The sequence below is a fragment of the Hydra viridissima genome, unplaced genomic scaffold (assembly GCF_058129835.1).
Source record: "Hydra viridissima isolate aposymbiotic clone 2 unplaced genomic scaffold, HvirCarnegie_v1 scaffold_13, whole genome shotgun sequence".
Taxonomy (NCBI): Eukaryota; Metazoa; Cnidaria; class Hydrozoa; order Anthoathecata; family Hydridae; genus Hydra; species Hydra viridissima.
The window spans coordinates 9083415-9096359 of NW_028324312.1; positions in this window are offsets into that span (position 1 = coordinate 9083415).

A 12945-nucleotide genomic window follows, 5' to 3' on the forward strand; every position below is an offset into this window, starting at 1 on the left:
AGCAGAATATGGTCTTGTGTGTGTAAATCATGTTTTGAATATTTTTAAAAAATCACTAATATTTTAAATAAATTTTTTAATGAATAAAAAAGTCAAATATGCAAAAGGCTCATAATTGTGAATCCCCACCCCCCTCCCCAACTTCTACAACAGAAGAATATTTGGTACCTTTACTGCGTGCAAAAGTAGAATATGAGCGTGTCATTATTTTTAAATGAAATTTGGCAGGTACATAGAAAATAGATATGTAAAATTGATTCAAAAGTTAGAAAAAAAACCCATCATCCCTTCAATGTCAATTCACTACCAGATCAGGAATAAAGTTTTCAATAGCAATGAATTCACTAAAAACGTTAGTAACTGAAAAAAAACAAAACAAATTACAATAAACTTACAACACTCTACTTTTAAAATATTATCTAAGTCAATATAAAATTCTAAAAAAAAGACGAGAAAAATCCATCCTTGCAACACCAACCTCGAGCACGCGGTGAAAAAATGGTCACAGATTTTATCTTTAAAATCGGTGCCGTAAATCGCAGATACGCACATACCAACTTTAAGCCGCTGAACACTTTACTCGTGTGATTTAAGGATGGTCTGAGAAAATTTCGTTTTTTTTTCCTGTTATTTTTGTTTCACCTCGCGGGATCGATCACATTAAGAATTTGACGTTAAGTATACAGTTTTCAAAGGCCGACAATGTTTTTGCAGAAACAGCCGATAATAGAAAAAAGTATACAGGTAAATACAAACATTTGTATTTAAGGTGGTACACCAGAGAACAAATGAAACTGTGAAATATTATATAAAATGTATCTTTTTGATGAAAACTTGTTTTAATAAAATGTTATAATTATTTTTATTTAAAAAGATAAATTTTAAAACTTATTAAAAATGCATAATGGCGGAAAAAAGAACAACAAAGGCTGTATTTCAAAACATGATATCTTTATCTAGTGAAAAGATTATGGATTAAAAATCGATACAGTTATAAAACAGCTTATTATATACCGTTTAACCCATGCATTTTTAAATTTTTTGAAAATCACTCTTTTTATCACGAATTTACTAAAAAAATTGAAAATTTTTGACTTCCTCTATAGATTTATAGCAATAACTTTTTATCTAACCAAATCCAAGAAAAACCCATGGGTCAACCGGAGCATCAATATTAAATAAACATTTCCTGAAAATTTCAGCTCATAAACATAAACTGTACTTAAGTTATCATGTTTTGAATTTTAAAAAACCCTAAAAAAACATTTATGCAAAAAAAACAAGAAATAAAAAAGAATAGATCATTTTGAAGTGTTAAAACTACTAAAAACCACCAGCTACATTCTTTTTTCTTATCCTGTTCAGCATCACGGGAAACCATTTTATTTGATCTTAAAGATTTCTCCTACTTTTTCCTTCATTATTCGATTTTAAATTCATTCGTTTAACACGAGCAATATTTGCTAAAATTGATTTTTTACAAGTTACTGAACTGATTAAACCATAATACTTTAGTACATTTAACAAAACCAATTTCTTGAAAACCAATAACTGCACGCATATTTACTTCAAAAGTTTTTTTCTACTTTTTTCTGGTTTATTTTTTGATAAAACTCTTAGTGAAGTGTAAGTACACGTAGACCAGTCACAAGCTGAGCAGGTCATATTGAGTAAATGAGAAAAACCCATTCTGTGACTTAATTTATCTTCAATTAAAAGAGGAGAATAACAGCACTAACAAACTGTTTTTGAAATCAAACTTTTTAATATGGTAAAATTAATCAAAACGAAATAGTTATCAATTTGTTTATCATCAAAACTTTCAATGCTTTTGTCAGTAACTAGTTTCTTAGCACTGAGACTAGTTGGAACAACTGATGAAGATGGAGATATTAAAGGCTGAACAGTAGAATAACTTTAATTAGGATGACATCCATTCCATTTTCTTTTAACTTTTCTAGACAAATTTTTTTTACTTGACATCTTAACAAAAAAAAAATCAAATAAGCAACAAGAATGTTTGTGCTCTGTTTAATAAGGTTTGTGACTTCTATCAATGCAGTTTAGACCGGGAAAACAAGAGCAATTCTTTCTTGATGATTTTATGCTTTCATCTCAAAATTGCTATTGAAAAAACAAGTCCAAAATCACTTCCAAAACAAGTTAAAAACTTGTTGCTATGAGGTTGCTAGGGAGTTTTATATGATAGTGGGGCTCAAGTAGGTTAAAGTTAAGCTATATATTTAAACAAGTATGTCGAAAGGTTTTTTTAAAAGTCAACTTAAAGGGTCAATCTTTCATAAAATTAAAAAAAAAAAAAATCAAAAAAATTTTTTTTTTGTCATTTTTCTTTCTGGTGTACCACCTTAATAAAAATAAAGTATTATTTTTATTTAATATAAATGTTTATATTTACCTATTAAACAGTGTATGTTCTAATTGAACTTGAGGTTGCAATGTATTTCATGCTTTTTGAGAATGCTACTCAGAAAATCCTTTTCTTGCTTCACTAACCAAACTCTTCTTATGGAAAAAAAATGGAGAAATTCACTAGATTTTCTGTAAAAGTATCTCTCTTAGACATGAATGTGAAGAAACTGGCAACAAAAATCTTCTTACTTTTTCTTTTTTTGAGAATGATGGGCTTCTTTTAGGCCTCCTAAAATTTCAGCTTTCATATATAAACGCTCAAACAGTTTAGCGATGTTCTTAGGTTCGAATTTAAATGTTCGAAATCTCTTCAACTTTTTTTTTTTTTTTTTTTACGAAATCCGAACTTTGCGCGGTAGAAATAGGAAAAGCTTAGTAGACTATCCTAATTTGAGCCTAAATAGGCCTTCTGACTTTTAAGGGGTATTTGTCACTCGACTACGATACCAAAAGGCTGAAGGCCGACCCTGGTCTATATTTATACTAATATTTTTTTTTACTTCTCATTACCCCAAGCATAGACTACATCTTTAACCTTTGACTCTAACAAATCAGGAGATAATAACTTACTTGAGCTTAGGAAATAAAAAGTTATAGATAAACATAAGGTAGTAAAATATTTTCTTTCTAAAACAAAATACAGTTAAAGATTGTCTTTTAAACTGCATCAAAATTCGGTTTAATGGCCCTGCCATCAGTCTGATCCACCATGTGCTTTACATAACCTTGCATATATCAGCTATTGTCAACTTCCAAAAGTTTTCCAAGGTATTTTTGGATGAAAAAATAAAATTTAGCGAAACGTTAATGTGAGATTTAACAAAATTAATTATTTAACGTGATCAAATATTGGTAAAGAAAGACAAATTAGCATTTAATGCTATCATTTCCTACTTTTGCAATATAACAATCTGCTTAATACTATGATCTCATTCCCATGTATCGCAATTTGAAGAGTGCTTGATAATCCAGCACCTTGTATTTTATACACAATCTAATGTAGCTATCATATAATGAATAAAAAAAGATTAAATGGAATTTGAGGAAGAAATTTAAAAAACTTCTCTCATATTTGTATGTATGTATGTATGTATGTATGTATGTATGTATGTATGTATGTATGTATGTATGTATGTATGTATGTATGTATGTATGTATGTATGTATGTATGTATGTATGTATGTATGTATGTATGTATGTATGTATGTATGTATGTATGTATGTATGTATGTATGTATGTATGTATGTATGTATGTATGTATGTATGTATGTATGTATGTATGTATGTATGTATGTATGTATGTATGTATGTATGTATGTATGTATGTATGTATGTATGTATGTATGTATGTATGTATGTATGTATGTATGTATGTATGTATGTATGTATGTATGTATGTATGTATGTATGTATGTATGTATGTATGTTTTTGTGTAATTCTTTTACATATATATAAGTTATAAAAATTATAAAAATGAAAAACATTTGTTGGGAAATTTTTAAGAAATGGCCCTTTAAAACTCGCAAAAATAAAATAGCCATAAAAACAGGATAAAAACTATTTTTCTTATCTAGAGTGCTGAATTTTAAAAATATACATTTTTTTCCAATAATTTTATTGTATTTTTTCAGAAATTTACTTCCTTTAATTTATTGTTATTGCCCCGAGTTTCAATAACAGAGCATTTTAAGCCCTAGATAGCAAAAAATGAGCTATTGTTTAATAGTTTGATTTTTATATATATATTTTTAATTAAAACATCTAAATAATTAATGAAATACATAAAATATTATTAGGTTAGTAAATATAACTAAAACATCAAACATTATTTGTGAGCTAATTACAATGCCTCCAAAATCACACGATGAAAACCGTGTGCAAGTTTGTGCGATTTGCTTTTGCACAAGGGGAAAAAAAGCAAACAGACAAGTTACTAATACACAAGAGGTTGAGCTGAAGGCTATTTAGTGTCAAACTATTCACTGCAAGATCCAAGGTTTCCATTTGGGCTTTGTATTGACTGCAGATTGCGCTTAAACAAGGTAAAAAATGGAGATTCTACAGTCAATCTATCAATAGTAGAAAACTATGACCTAGAGCTAAAAGCTATACAAAAGCTAACAAGGTATTTATGTATAAAATTACAACTTATTTTTTAATATTTACCTAGTCAACTTTTATAGAAAATCTATCTTTAGGTAGTAGGTAGAGGAGGTAGAGGAGTATTTGTTGTTTACTTTGTGTAGGAGTATTATTTTTGATGAAATGTTACAATTGGTTGTTCAAGTAAAGTTTAAAAAAAATTGATTAAATGAGTAGTAAAAATAAATTTAAATATAAAAGGTTTTGCGCGTCAATTAAACTACAACAAAAAAAAAAAAAAAAAAATTCAGGTAAAAAAATGTATATATATATATATATACATATCTATATACTGTTATTATATATATATATATAATAATAATAATAATAATGATAATAATAACAATAATAATAATATACAAATTTATATATATTGTAATATAAATAATACATATATTTATATGTATATATAATATATTATACAATATATTATGATATATGGTCTGTCTAAGTTAACAAGTATTTATTTAATCACAAATCTCCCTCTCTTTATTTTCTATAGACAAATTTTTAGTTTTTCTAAAAAAATAAACTTAAAAAAATAATGGTAAATATATTTCGCATTTATTGATTTTTATCAGGTCTATGGAAAGATGTAAATGCAGAATTTGTAAAATTGCTAGCTTGAATGGTCTTCAGTGGAAATTATTTGGCAACAAACAGAACAATAAATCTAATAACTCAAGATTGTTTCCCAAACGGATCTGTTCACACTGCTTTGCTAGTATCTATAGGAGATCAAACCTCTCCAAAGATAAGTGTAAACTGAAATTGGAAAAGTTAGCCAACATTACAAACCTAATTGATCCCAAACTGGCTGAACAGATCAGTTATAAAACTATAAAAACAAAGAAAGAATCAGGCAATTCAGTCATCTCCATTACGTCCCCTAATGGTGGAGAACCTTTGATACTATTGCCGGAAGAGAGCAAGAAAACAATAGTTGAGGGATTTCTGACTGCAGAGAATGTCTCTCTAATACAACAGGAAGATAGACTGACTGATCGTCAAGCTATTTCAGTTCTGAAAAACTTGATACTTAAATAAGGATAGAAATGTATTGTTCCTCGCATAAAGGAGACTATGAGAGATCAGATCACTTGTATTGTATTTTTGAACACTTAATAAAAGTTAACACATAAGTTAAAAGCAATAGCATGTGAGAATTAAAATTGTTTTTACCTGAACCAATCCCCCTTTTCCTTGTTACTCTGCTTGAAGGTCTGATGAATGTTAAATTGTAAGATATTCATAGAGAAGTCTCAAATCAATCTTCTATTGTTTAACTTCACTGGTGACCTTAAACTCTTAAATTTTTTGTCTGGAATAATGTCATGTGCATCAAAATATCCATGCTTATACTGTGAGTCTCCAAATGGTGAAGGAAGTGAGTCCTTGCAGACAGATGCTACACTAAGAACATTCTGGAATATTAAAAACCTCAAAGAGGATTGGATAATCTTCGGAGGTAAAAAGATCAAACCAATAGAGTATACTAACTATGTGGTAACTCCTTTGCTCTTTCATGAAGATGATCCTGATGATAGCTTGGTGATCCTTAAGAGTCCACCACCAGCTCTTCATTTTAAGTTGTCCCTAAATCATGTCCTTAAGGAGCTACAACACATTTTGCCAAGACTTCAGGATTGGTTAGCAGAACATTCTATTCTCTTCGAACCATACCATGGTGACACACTTGAAGATAATGAGTGTTCTAAGGTTCTAAGACTCCTTGATAGATTTGAGAAAGTACTTCCTATAGAGCTGTCTGGTTTTTTGGATTGCATGCATGATTTTTCAAAGGTCATTGACTCTACATTTGATGTGTCTGTAGATCCTGATTATAGAAATGTTTTAAAAAACCTAAGGATGTCTTTTAAGTCTTTACAGGAAGAGCTTGGAGTATCTGAAACCCCAAAGCTTCATGTAATACACACATATTGAGCAGTTGATCAACATAACAGGAAGGGGACTTGGTGAGTTTTCAGAACAGGAGTTGGAAAACTCACATTCAGCATTCTTGGAAGTTTGGGAGTGATACTTGATAAAAGACATTTCTTCACCTAGATATATGGAAAACTACTCTAAGGCTATTCTAAACTCTAATGCTAATATATTTAATTACGTAGTATCCAATTATATCTATTTTAAGTTTTTCTTAATATAGATTGTACTTAATAAAGTTGTACTTAACTCTAAACTATATTTTGCATCACCTTAAAAAAAAATTTTATACCTTTTTTTATTTTCGCGGGTTTTTAAGGACCGTTTCTCAAATTTTTCCCAACAAATGTTTTTATTTTTATAATTTTTAAAACTAGTATATGGGGCATTCCACGTCAAGTGGAACCACCCATCCGACATCACCGACTCAGATTTTGATGAAAATTGGCTCACATGTTGGGTATATGGACAGAAGAAAAACATGTACATTTTTTTGACATAGGTCAATTATTTCCTGAGATATGACCTTTCAAAAATTTGACCTTTTCACTTGACCTTGGTTATTTAAAACGTTATAATTTTTTTTCTATTATACTAAGGAAGTTGATTTTGGTGGCAAATAGAAGCTCTTGCATAGACGAACAACTTAGTGTCTATACAAAAAAGTGATAAGTTCAATAAAAAAAAAGTAATTGGTCATTTGGTCATTTGACCTTTGACCCTGGTCGAAGGCAAAAGTCAAAGGTCATAATTTTTTTTTCTACACATTGCTTCTTCTATTGTGGATGTCCCATGAAGAAATCTTTTTGGTATTCCCACAAACAGCTTTGGGATTAACGTTAAAGTATAAATAGATTATAAAAATTTATTAATTATCGGCCTTACAAATGCGATATTTTTTTAGGTGTTTTCATAGAGGGTCGGTTTCCCCCAGGCACACGGTGTCAATGATATATTATATATACTAGATGTCTAACTTCGATCCGAAATGTGAAGTCTTCATTTCTAATTCGGGCAAAAACATGCATTTTTAACTTTTATTTCGCACGTCGGATATAGCTTTTGCCCTTATTACAAATAACGGATTCAATTTGTAAACAAAAAAAGCGACTTCACTTTTCGTTTAATAAAATCCCGCAAGCCAGACATCTAGTATAAAAAATATATCATTGCACGGTGTACAGTTTCAATTTGAAGCAAGCTATCCAGTTACACAAGCTTGTAAACAGTTATCAATTTAAACTAATTCTTCAAATTTCAACCTTATCCAAACAAAATTCCTTTTTTTTTTTCCATACCAGTGTTAAAATACTCTAATTCCAAACAAAATTCAAAAAAACATTACTGTTAAACAAATGAAACTTCGTGTTTTAATATTCGTATTTTAATTGCAGTATCGAATCGTATCGTATCGTATTTTAATTGCAGTATCGAATTTTTCAGAATTGAAATTAAACATGAGAATTTTGAAAATGTAGCGGGATATCAACAAAAAATATAATTTATCAAAACTTAATTTAAGAACGGAAAATATTGTTTCGGACACAAAAACAATTTCAAAGAATAGGTGCGTATGAGATACTCTCTCTATTGACACTCTCCTTAAATGATTACCGAATTTGAATGGACTTGCTCAGTAGAAGACGTCGAAACAAAGATTGGTTAAAAACAAGACGCTTAAAGAATGAAATTTCTTAGAAGAAGTTTTTTCTTAGAAAAGTTCAAAGGATTTCACCTTCTTAAACTATGCATATTTATTCAATCAAAAAATCACTGAATCTCTGTAAAAGTAAATAAAAATGAAATTCTTTGACATTTCTTAGAAAATTTTTTTTCTTGACTTGTTTAAAGTAGTATAGGCAAGTAAGAAATTATTTTTTTATTGATTTTTACCTAATAAAAAAAGAAGAGTGAGCACTTAAAAAGCCGGTAAGTTTTAATTCAAATTAACTTTTTTGTTTAAAAGTTCTTAAACGTCGTTTTAGTAACAGTACCATCAAATTATTTAATAAATGGATTAAAGAAGTTAATTGACATTAAAGCCTTTTTTATACTTTGTGGTAGCATCTTAAGGTTAAAACTATCTGAGTTTCAATTATTTTTCGTTTTAACGAATATAATAATAGAATAAGTTTATATGAGTTCGGAGATACTGTACTAAAAACAGCAATTATTGGTTTGGTTTTTATACAGAAACGTTGCCAAAGAAAATTATTTTCAACAAGAATATCTGTCTCTTACTATTTGTGACTGATTTGTCTCTTACTATTTGGACGAAGTATAATTTACAATAAAATTTGCCATTCTGTTGTATTGATCTTGTCTATTAAAAAAAGATTTCAGACACAAACCAAGTGATTTGCAAAAAAGAGTAGAAATACCCTTGAAAAATGACCCCTGCATCCCCCTGATTGAAAGAAATTAATTTTTTTTTAAAGAAATTCTTTATCTTCAAATCAATCATAAATTGTAATTAGGTTTCAAATTTTATCAAAATATATTTTGACGCTCAAAAGATACAGCCACATAAAGTTTAGGACCCCCTCATTTTTTGAAGTTTTTAAATATTTAGAAAAATGGTCAAAAAAAGAAAAAAGATGCGGTTTTTAATTCGTTTTCAACAGTTTCTATTTCCTGTCAACTTGCTCGAAAGAGTGGTTTAAAAAAATCTGAAGTAAAAATAACTTCAACTTAAAACCTCTAAAAATGAGCAGTGATCTGAGTTTCAATTATTTTTCGTTTTAACGAATATAATAATTGAATTAATTTATATAAGTTCGGAGGTAATGCACTAAAAACAGCAATTATTGGTGTGGCTTTTATACAGAAACGTTGCCATTTTAAATCATTTTCAAAATATCTGTCTCTTATTATTTGTGACTGATTTAAATCAGTCACAAATAATAAGAGATCAACACAAAAAAAATAGTAAATTTTATAGTAGGTTTTTAGTAATTTTGAACCTTTTTTATTTTCTATAATAAGAGATAATTGTCTCTTACTATTTGGATGAAGTCTAACCTACTATAAAATTTACCATTTTTTTTGTTGTTGATCCTGACAATTAAAAAAATTACTGGTGGTAATTATTAAAAGAGAAAAGAACTTGTTTAACTGTAAATGAACTCGAGGTCTATCTGATCTATCTAGCACGAAGATCTAGGTCTTTATATCTAAGTCAATCTAGCCTGCTTAGCTACTGAATCTAAGCAGTGGATGGATATTGTTTTCTATTAAACGCATTTTTTCAGTTTTTCTTTACATATGAGGTGTGATAAATTGTATATAAATAAATGAATGTTAATGAGAGATACTTCTTAAATAGCATCATGACTAGCTGCTAAATCAAGCGAGCACAACTTTTTTCTGCAAGAAGGATTTTCTAGAATAATTGTTCTTTTTTCTTCAGCTGTAATACAAACGTGTTTACCAGCAAAAGACATCACTATTTTACAGCAGTTTTTTGCTGACAGAAGGAGAAAATTCGTAAATAGCGAAAACCACGTTTCTATGTAGGTGTGTAGGTTTTTGTCTTCAATGCTCTTAAACCAATCTTTTATGTTTTATATGTTTTTTTCCTATACTTTGAATTCTAAATGCTTCTGATATTAAAGTTTATTTTGTCTAAAATAAGTTTTGCTTAATTCTACTTAATATTTTTCAAAAGTCTTTTCTTTTGCAGGATTTACTAGCCGTACGCTAAAGTTGTTTGTAAAGTTCTCCTTGCAGTCTTTTTTTTTGTAACGACGTTTTTAATTAAGCATTTTAGGCAGAAATTACAGCACTCGGTTATGAAACTTTAATTACCAACGAAATTATCATTCTTAGAAGCATTTTCAATCCAACATAACTGCTTCTGTTTGTAAGCTACTGAGCACTGCTGAAAAAAGAAGTTATGGCTTACAATGATGGTTTCAAAGGTGTATGTGGTGACCGCGTATTTATGGATGCATATTATATGTATATAAACCTGAAAAGTATTGAAAGCAGATCAGGACAAGAAAAGCTTGATTGTTGCAGATTTTTTGTGGTGGCCGTTCGTCAGTGTCTCAGTCAGATCAATAAACTTTGTACTGGAGAGCGGTTACCTGGACTGGCTTCGGTGGTACAGTGATATTATTACTGTTGAACTAGAAAGTTTTAGAGACGATCCAGACCTCCAAATTACAAAGTTAATCATTGATGGTTTGTTAGAGGACGTAAACAAACTGTTGCAGAGCTACTTTCAGTTGAATGAAGCTGAAAAAGCTGTTAGCAATGAATATGTTCATGCTTTTGATCGAGTTGATCGTGACAAAAGCAAGGAAAGCATTAACATTAAAATATTTCAGCACGCTGGGCGCTTGTTAATTAACTATGTCAAGTACTTAGCAGAAAAGAAATACCTCCATAATCTAGATCGACCTGATAAATGTTTTGAACGACTAAAAATCGAAGCGGAGTTTCTTTCAACAAAGTTAAAAGATAAAGATAATGAAATGGCAAACGATATTTTAGCTGTAACTGCACAATTTGAAAATCTTCGCCAACAAGACGAAGGATTGGCCAAAGGACATGACATTATCTTGGATCATGCATTAAGGCTTGCCCATTCACGTGCTACAGAAAGCAAGCTACAATCTGCAATTCGCCTTATTAAAGAAACAATAAAACTATTACAGCAAGCTGCAATTAAAAAAAAAAATGAGGCATATAATGCTGCTGTAGCGTTAGCCTCACCTTTCCTGAACCCAAAGCTAACTTTCAGTAACTTATGGTTTGCTTTCAAACATCCACTTCAGACATTGTCAGAGATAAAGAATTTCGTAAAAATCAAACCTTGGAAATGTTGTTTAATAATATTAGGTGGAATGTTTATTGGACCCCTCTTTAGTCCCTTACCCATAATATTCTTAATACCTAGAGTAGTAAGCCTTGTATCAATCGCAGCTGGTAATGTGAAAGTGGACCAAAACTTGCATGAAAAAGTTGTAATTGAAGAAGCAAAAATAGCGGCATTAAAAGCTAAAAATAAAGAGGAGGGGCGTCAGATAGGGCGCAAGGTTTTGTATGATCATCATCTTCGACAAAGGCTTAAAGAAACAAAGGAAAATTTTGAAAGAGAAGTTGAGAAAATAGAAGAGCTTAAGCAACAAACAGCAGCGCAAAGACGAAATCAAATTGAAATGTTGAACACTGCTCAATGCGAGCAATATCAATCAAACTTACAAAAAGATTGCAAAGAGCTTAAAGATGAGTTAAAGAAAACTCAATCAGAATTACAAAAAAGCCATGAAAAATCTCAAAGAGCTCAGGAAAATGTCACAAAGATTCAGGAAGGAATCAATGCATCTATGCAATTAATAGAAGAACCGGCAGAAAGGCACCAATTACCTGCTAGTTGGCGTCGTAATTACACTACATCTGAATAATGTTTTTGCTTTAAATGTTCTTGAAAATAACTGTTGATGCACAAGCTACAATATCTCAGCTGCAAATATTATTAACTCAAGAAATGTCTTCGAGCGAAAAAAATCGTATGGCAAAAACGGACAAAAGTCAAAAAAACATTTTTATGTCATTAAATCATTAATAAACTTTATAGGGACGAACCAAGCGCTTTGAAAACACTTAAAAGTAAATTAATGTTGTACGTAAAGTTAAATAAACGTTAATATGTTAAGATAGTAACATATAAAGATATTTTATTCATTAATTTGAATTTTCAATATTCTTATAATATTCTTTTTTGTAAATACTGAATCAAGATTCAAAATGAATCAGAGCCAGCTTTAAATAGATTTCAATGTTATCTTCTATTTTACTTTTAAAAAACATATATTAATTCATGCTTTGGATTATTTTTTACGGAATTTATATTTCGCAAACCTTGAAAAATCTCATTGGCTAAGAATCGAACAATTGAATACTGTGTCATGGATTAAATATATTAGATTTATTCATAAAAAATATATAGATTTGAAATAAAATATTAAGAATTAATGATGTTCTAGCTGTTGAATTAAGTTATTACTTGTAACTTAATTTTTAATTACACTGAATATAGAATATAGAAATACAGAAAATGTTGTTTAATCAAGTATAATACTATATATACAGTCTATAAAACATACTTCATTCTACTTGCTAACAACAAGCATAAAACGAATTTGAATTTGAACAAATTGAACAAAATCTACAAATAATTAGAAAAAATAGGCGATATTGGGGAGACCGGGGTTAGTTGGTATGTTTACACAAACAGTATGCAAAAAAGTTGCTTAACCTATGTAGATATATAGCATTAAAATACTTCTTTATCTAACAAAAAAAAAAAAAATCATTTTTTTTAACTTTGAGATAAAATGAACACACAAAATACAATTAATAATCACCAATTTTTCAAAGGACTAAATCTTGTTTTCATTTTTTAAAAAAAGTTTCAATT